A 6,969-nucleotide genomic window follows, 5' to 3' on the forward strand; every position below is an offset into this window, starting at 1 on the left:
TGTGGCAAGAAGTAACTGTGCCCACACGTGTGGGCAATTCTGATGTTCGCCCACACTCAACCAGTGTAGGTTGCCTCCTGCTCACGGCACACACGGTGTAAGGGCGGATGGCTAGTATGCCACACGTGTGGCAGTTATTGTCGTCCAAAAAAAATAAACTGAGAGGCAACAAAACCGAGGGTATGTCCACAGAACTGCACGATAAACGTGATTAGCCATCTCAAAACCGATGTCAACAAAAGCTGGCAGTTCCTTAGAGGATTCATAACTTTTGGACTCTATTCATATCATCATTGTAGGTAACAGAGTAACTGGGTTAATTGTGTTTTGTAGATAAGAAATTCACATGATTTATCCTTGTTGATAGAAAGGAAGCTAGTTTAAGATGAAAAGGAAGTGCTCGCGGATGTGAATGTGAACACAATGAAGCATGCCTCCTTTGCAATCAATTTATCAAATCTGTTGTGCATATTTTCTGTCAGTGGCCCTTCTATGTTGAAACATGGTTTAAGCTCGGTCCAACGCATATTGAGTTAAGTTCCATCAAGATCAATGCTCTGATTGGTGGAGCAACGTCGCTACTGGGTACCAAAAGAATGCAACTACTGCTGCCATTTTTTCCTGACATATATGGAACAAACGAAACCATTGTATTTTTCAGAACTCCATCGCCAACCATGATGTCGCTGCCAGTCAGAGATCAACTTTGACGGTGCCCCATATCAGTAGGTTTAATCTCTGCAGGTTAAGCTCTCTCATTGTCGTACAGTCAGCGTCTAATGAAGACTGAACCCCTTTCTTGTTCTCTTGAATTATTACATGTATCTTCCTAGTCTATAATGGAAAGGACAAGTACCTGTCAGTTTATCTTATCTTCAAAAAAAGATGAAAAGGAATTGAAGGAAGTCAGCTAACTTTATCTGTTTGATTAATGCTAGTAAACATTGTTCATGACACCTTTTTCTGATCTTGGCACGCACTACACTGTGCAGAGCGCGATCATTTGCATGATTTTGTCGTTGTGTGCAACACACACAAGACACCAAGGGCCGGAAAGGTTCCTTCACCTATTCGAGGGAGGAAGCGCAGCGAACGTGGAACCACACAATCAATGTAGATGCACGCCAAAGATTTACACCGGTTCGGGCCGCGCGTACGCATAACACTGTACTCCTTCTTTTTTGCGTATATGTGGGATGCACGGAGAGCTACAAGTTTGTCCCAAGACGGAAATTGCTAACTACTGCCTCAACTATCTCAGAGCATCTCTAGCAGACCCCGTATAATGCTCCGACCGCAAAATAACCGCAAAAAATACGGGTCGCGTGAAAAAAAACTGCCCGATCAGACCTCGTATCGGGCTGCGACCTATAAAAAAATTGTGGGGCGCGGCAAAAATTTGCCCTCAACCTTTAGATTTACGGGGTGGGAGGCCGACCCGAGCTCGCCCCCTATTCGTAGCGAGATTTGGCGCGAGGGAAATTTCCGCGCGTCCGTTCCTGCTTCTCACCCCCTTCGCCGCCATTGCCCCGCCTCGGCCCGCTCCGGTCCATCTTCCTTGGCCATTCTTCGCCGCCACGAAGCCTCCAGCCGCCCCCGTCACCGTGGATGTCGCACCCGCGCAATCCCCTCCGGCAGATCTCGTCGCTGGCCATGTCGCCCCCGCCATCTCTCAAGGCACCACCGCGCCTGTTCGCAAGTGGCAGGGCAATGTGGTCATGCAGGGCGGAAATCCTACTATCCCCACCGGGAAGGCAAGGGCGCCAGGCGCCGCGACCTCTGCGCGATCTGCCTGACCGTGCCGGAGAAGAAGGGCAAGGTTTCGACCGTGAAGCACAAGAAGTCTCCTATGAAAAGGCCGGCGACTTCATCCTCTTCCTCCGCCGTGGCAAGAGGTACCCCGATGATGCCCTTCAAAGGTGTTGCTTCCACCGCAAGCGAGGTGTTCGACGAAATGGTCGGAAGGTATGCTTCTTTGATTTCTTCTACTTGCTTTGGTTTTCGCCATTGCAGTAGCGCGTGACTTAATGACATTCACTGTAGCGCCGATTCGAACGATGCCACTGACAAGTTCGTCAACTTGTTGGACACCAACAACATCAGGAGTTGGAACCAGTGTTGCTGATGCTTTAAGTGCGCCCGGCGATGCTTTCGTTGCCGGAGTTGGAACAAAGTGCCGGTGATGGACTCGGAGGCGGCGATGGCATCGATGGCGGTACTGCGGAGTGAAGATCATGACGACGGGTGAAAAGTGACCAAGATGATGATGGATGTGGTCATTGCTTTTGCATGATGTCCTTTTGTGTTTGTTGTAGAAAACTATGCTTTTATTTGCGTGCGAACTATGTTTTATTCTTCGAGTTTGAACTCAATCGTCGGAATCGTTGTCAAATTGGCTACTCTGGGTTTTCAATTGGCAGGCCGATGCGGCCTGTGAATATACTGTTTAACGGGTCGGCTACGCGGTGTCTGCTCGGCCGCAGCCTGCGTCGGTCCGCAAAACCGTGTTTCACGACCAGCAAACGAGTTTTGCGGGTCGGCATTTTATGGGGTCTACTAGAGATGCCTTAATGTGGTAGTCAGGTCCTCCTTTTATGACTCAAGGGCATAAGGGCTATAGTGATCTATACCTGACTCTGACAGAATAGGACAAATGCATTAAATGATCCGTTGGGTGTCATCCTCTTTTGGCCTCCTGTAACAAACGCTTTTGGCCTCAATAGTTCTTTCAAGTTCGTACATTGACAGGCTTGTTTCACAAATTTTACTGATTCCTAATATTGTTTTGACAGGTCGTTGCGATTACTGTATTCTTCCTTCTGGTGTTTGCATTTTATGCCTTCTTTGCACCATTTCTGGGAACGCAAGTCCCTGAGTATGTTGCGATAGGCATTTATACTCCCATGGTAAGTCTTAAAAAGTCTCATTGTTTTTTATGTCTTTCTGATCATCTGCAGAGAGTTATCTTGTGGTATCATGAAACATCATTTCCACTCTTCGCATGCATTGACAGTCTTCATCCTTTACATCGGGTGCACAAGTTTTAATCCTGCTGATCCTGGTATCATGGTAAGGTTTGAGGATGGTTGTGTTGATGTACCTGCCAACAATGATGGATTGGCAGGCATAAACTTGCCCCAGAAAGCAAACAACGCTATTTGAACACACTCCCCAAGATCTACTTGCGGAAGCTCTCTAGATGGCCATCCTAATCAAAGAGGTACATCTGTAGGGGAAGCAAACATACATGTGAGCTCACAACTACCAAAGAAAAGATCAAGATGTTTCCACTTTGGTGGGCTCGTGTGTGCTTTATTTGTTAAGGAGGACTGCCGGAAGTCTGATGAATCAGAGAAACAAGCTATTGGCGAAGAAGCTCTGTTTTGCACATTATGCAATGCTGAGGTATGCTTCTTTAGCTTTTGGCTATGCAGCATGCAGCCGAATAGTCAATTTGGAGCATAGGCACATTGCGCTCTTTTTTTAAGTTAATTTTTTTATTGACTTTTACTGCTTGAAAACATCCATAATTTTGTGTAGATGCACATATGGAAGTGTAGTATAACTTTGCAAAATTTCATCAATTTACGTGTTTGTATGTGACATATAAAAAAATAGACAAATACGTATTACCTATATTATTGTTTCGTTTATACAATAATATTATTATGGTTGCACATTATTTTTACCTTCTGGAAGTGCAACTATTACTGTTTAAGATCCATGAATTAACTTCTTAGCTGTTGGGCCTGTCATTGGCTTACTACTTACCTATAGTGCTTGCATGTTGGACCTAATGTATACTAAGCATTACTCACCGATTCTTACTTTTTAGAACAAGTCTTGTTAGCCGATAATTAACTGAATTCTGATATTGTTATGTCCAGGGTATATTCACACTTCTGTCATTAGTGGCATGCATACCTTTAGGAGAACTTTTCTTCTTCCACATGATATTGATCAGAAAGGTTTGCCTCACACCTCATACTTGAAATGTACTCCATCTGTAAACTAATATAAGAGCATTTAGATCAATGTTTTAAATAGCGGGCTATGGAAAATAGCGGCGGGCCTCCAAATCAGCTATAGCGGGCTATTTGTGAAGGCGACCATTTAGCGGCACCCTGCTGAAAAGGCTGTAACTGGCTATAGCTATAGCCGGCTATTTAAAACTATGATTTAGATCACTTCCTTAGTGATCTAAATGCTCTTATATCCGTTTACAGAGGGAGTAATACATAGTGGGATGTTTATCTTGCTTTCTTAGCTGGGTTCCTTCTTTAATTCTCTATCAGGGGATCTCAACCTATGGTTATGTGGTTGCAATGAGAGCTATGAGTGAGGGGATTCCAGAGGACGAGGAGGGAGCAAATATCATCTATTCCTCCTCAAATTGAGCAACAACTGGATTCAGTGCTGGAAGTTCTCTTGGCCTTCACCACAAGGGTGCTTGGTGTACACCTCCAAGAATAATTATGATCAGGTAAGCTGCCTATGTAAATTGCAAGATTTTTGAAAGTTTAATCATGACTCTCAGCTGGAAAAAAATTATTTATATTGTTTGAGACAATTGTAAGACAATTGTAAGACTACTGAATTTAGTTGTGCTGAAACTTTCAACCAGGATGCAGTGATTCCACATTTGGACCCTGGGATGGTTCCTTCAACCGTTGATCCTGATGCTGCTGGATACGATGAAAGAGCAAACAAAGCCAAGAAGCCATTCACGATCGGTGCGCGGATCCTTGCAAAGCTGGACATAAACGAGGTGACGAAAGTTCAGGAAAAACCTTGGGCACCATCCTCTGTTTTCCCACCAATAGATGTCCGCCATGGACATGAAGCTGATATTAGCTCCAGTGGCAATGCCAGCGTCAAGAGTCGTATGAGTATTGATTACAGCGGTACATAGGAATTGAGGAGTGAGATGAGGCCGTCTCCTCTAAATACCTCATACCCATAGAGTCTTGCAAGCCAGGATGACTATGAGACTGGCACACAGACTGCAAGCAGTTTAAGCAGCCTGGTCCACATCCACAAGCTTACCCCTCATGCTAATTTTTGTGCAGCACCTCATCCTGGTCCACCTCCTGAAAGGCCTGCGCCAGGGATTACAAGGCCACCTGTTCCTACCACATACATAAGTAATAAAGCCATGTTCCAATCGGCCATATCATATGTGAGAGAGAACCGAAGAGTCTCTATTGTCTGGGAACAAGAGGCTGGTCAGTACGTGTCAATGCCCATGCAAACAACAGGAAATAGACCCGGTGTTGAGCTGCCTGTAAGAAACCCAAGTTTCTTGGCGAATCCAAGTGGAGAACCAGGAAACAACCAGGAAACCATGGGAGAAATCTTGCAGATGCGAACACAACTCATCATTGATTCCTTCGGGCCAGCCGGCTGAGAGATTGATGTACACATGCCAATCAGTATTCTTTGGTGGGCCAATCTTGAGTACCGCCAAAATAAATGCAGAAAGGAATGAGGCTGGCACAAGAGTGTGCCCTGAGGGAAGCAGAGATCCCAACTCCCACCAGCGGGACATCCGTGGCGAGAAGCTCGGACATGTTCATGCCCGTTGTTTGAGCCTAGGAATTTCTAGAAGAACCTGCTTTGTTGGCAAGTGACTTTTACCTTCTGTTTTACTGTTCTCTATGTCGTCTGCTCAAGTGCCACCATGACGGTGGGGGTGAAAATACAAAGAACTGCTGAAACGGTTGCTCCTTCGGGGCAGCAATGATACAAAGACGTTCATGATCTTTAGAGCTTTATAGTGAGCAAGGATGGCGCTAACTTTGTTTGATGTTTACGAACTGACTGATATATGTTGTTGTTTTTTCTTTCGCGTGCGTTAGGAGTTCAGTTGTTTGATGCGCTTGATAGGTAGTAGAAGAGTGGATTAAACTGTTCTTGATGTGTAGAACCTTTTGATTTGCAGCTGACTTTGTTCACATTGCGGACTTTGGAGTGTTCCCTTTGCTACTATGGTAATCGTTACTCACATGTGAAAGCATCATCTCCAACTGTCTTAGTGTTTGATTGTTTCTCTTTCAGTTGTGTTGAAGGAATGAATTTGACCCAAGTGATATTGTTTTTCTGTGCCGTTGTTCATCTGTCAAACGTCTGTGATTACACTTGAACAAGTATTGTATTGTATCATGAATTCATGACTAATGTAGTAGCAGAAGTTAAACATAGCTTCATGCATCCATAGGTTATGGATACTCCAAGGAAGCATCATCAGGTGCACGAGCAGCCTGTACAATCCGACATCTTGATCGAAGCAACATCCTTCCCAATACCTCGCAATCCGATTGCGCTTCACCTCATGCGGTAAACATATCTTGAATCCATATACCATCGGAGAAGAACACAATGGAGGATGTAGATAATACTATTGGTGGCTAGGGTGTTTATTCTATTGCATGTGGTGCCAGGATGTTTGTGCTATGCATTGCAGGACATGTTGTACCCTGGGGGATATATAGAGAGAGCTAGGGATATAATGGCCATGTGTAGACCTCGCTATAAACCAGAATGTACAACCCGTTGGTACAAACCTGAATGTCCTGGCTTGTAGAGATCCCAACCACCTCCATCCATGACATAATTGATTCACCAACTGGCATTGAGACACCCTCACAAAAGGCAAAAGGAAAATCCAAGAGGCAATAAAATCAGAGGATACTTCCATAGAACCCCACGGCAAGAATGTTTAGCCGTCTCAAAACTGATGTGAACAATAGATGACGGTAGCATCCACAACCCTTGGGGCTACACCTCTATACATCTCTCCTATAGAAGAAACACCGACCTATCTTCAGAACACGCTTTCCAACCTAATTTTTGGTATCATCACCGTAGTATAATAGAGTAATTGAGTTTAAGTGGGGGGTTTTTATATAAGGAGAAATTTATATAATTTGTCCTTGTTGATAGAAAGAAAGCTAGTTTAAGATGAAAAGG

The 6,969-nt window shown here is 44.6% G+C and overlaps 1 pseudogene; it reads left to right on the forward strand.

Moving 5' to 3' along the window:
* Positions 1–1,608: 1,608 nt before the first annotated feature.
* On the forward strand, positions 1,609–5,508 carry LOC119310108 (annotated as a pseudogene).
* The last annotated feature ends 1,461 nt before the right edge of the window (positions 5,509–6,969 follow it).

The sequence above is a fragment of the Triticum dicoccoides genome, chromosome 5B (genome assembly GCF_002162155.2).
Source record: "Triticum dicoccoides isolate Atlit2015 ecotype Zavitan chromosome 5B, WEW_v2.0, whole genome shotgun sequence".
Taxonomy (NCBI): domain Eukaryota; kingdom Viridiplantae; phylum Streptophyta; class Magnoliopsida; order Poales; family Poaceae; genus Triticum; species Triticum dicoccoides.